The sequence below is a fragment of the Antrostomus carolinensis genome, unplaced genomic scaffold (assembly GCF_000700745.2).
Source record: "Antrostomus carolinensis isolate BGI_N321 unplaced genomic scaffold, ASM70074v2 scaffold44673, whole genome shotgun sequence".
In the NCBI taxonomy this organism is placed as follows: Eukaryota; Metazoa; Chordata; class Aves; order Caprimulgiformes; family Caprimulgidae; genus Antrostomus; species Antrostomus carolinensis.
The window spans coordinates 624-1,812 of record NW_010305359.1 but is presented as its reverse complement, the minus strand read 5'-3'; positions in this window follow the sequence as shown (position 1 = coordinate 1,812).

Here is a 1,189-nt window from a genome sequence, read left to right as displayed (position 1 = left end):
CTGACCCAGCTGCTGCACAGGCAGGGTGGAAGGCTCAGGGATCGATACTGTCTGGGACCCAAGGCCACTTGCGCAAACCCAAAGAGGATTTGGTGTTTGGTGTTTGGTTTTGGGGGGTTTTTTTCTGTTGTTTTTTTTTTTTTCCTTTCTTTTTCCAACGCCTCGTTTCACTGTCTGTATTTATTGAACAAACAGCTTTCCTGGGGCCAGTGCTCAGCTCTCTAGGCCACAGCAGGCATGGGCACAAAGGGGCCAAGTGAAGCTCTTGGCTGGGGCTTGTGGTCCTACAGATGCTTCAACTCTGGGTAGCACAAGCCCAAGACCCTGAGTTGAGGCATCTGTAGGTGCCACAAGCCCTCGAGTGGGGCTGGGATGCCCCCAATTCCTCTTTTTGGCCCCACAGCACTCCTGCTAGGTGCTTCCTCCACTCCTTACAGGGCTCAGAGCAGAGCAGGGCTCTGCAGGGCATGGGTGCCCGACCTGAAATGGCTCCTTCTTGCTACCTGCTCCCCAACCCCCAGCTCTGCCCCTTGCTGGGCTGCACACACACTCTCTGGACAATGCAGGACACACAGCAGGCTCTGCCCGACAGCCCTGCAGGGACACTTCTGCTGCCCTCAGGCACAGGGTTGGGGGCATCTCCTGGTCCAAACCTCCCTGGACATATGAGATGTCATCACGTTGCCTTCTGTTGCCTGGGCTGTGGTAGCCAGCCCAAGCCCCACAGCGCAGCTGTGTCCCAAAGGAATGAAGGTTCTGCTGATTCAGGGTATCTGGGTTAGCAGCAGCTCCCCCAAGAGAGGTCTCGGTCTCAGAGGTCCCTCCCCTGTCCCTGGCAGTTTGAGATTAGAGCAGAACACGCTGTCCTAGGGGCTTGCCAACCACCTGAAAATGTGCCTTCTCTGGTGTCTTGAGGTCAGAGGTTGCCCAGATGAGCAGGGTCCTGGTCCTCCTCTCCATGCATGCAGCTTATCCCGCTCCCACGGGAAACAGGACACCGAGGTGCAGCCTACAGCCCCTTCCCCACTCACAGCACGGGGCAAGGATGACCAAGGTTCAGGAATCCCATGGTGGCACTCCCACCTGGGGAACACTACAGGGTTGAGGGTGCAGTGAACAAAAGGTGATGCCCTGGAGCCAGGCACAGCCCCATCCATGCCTGCTGTAAGACTGGCACAGGGGCCCATGG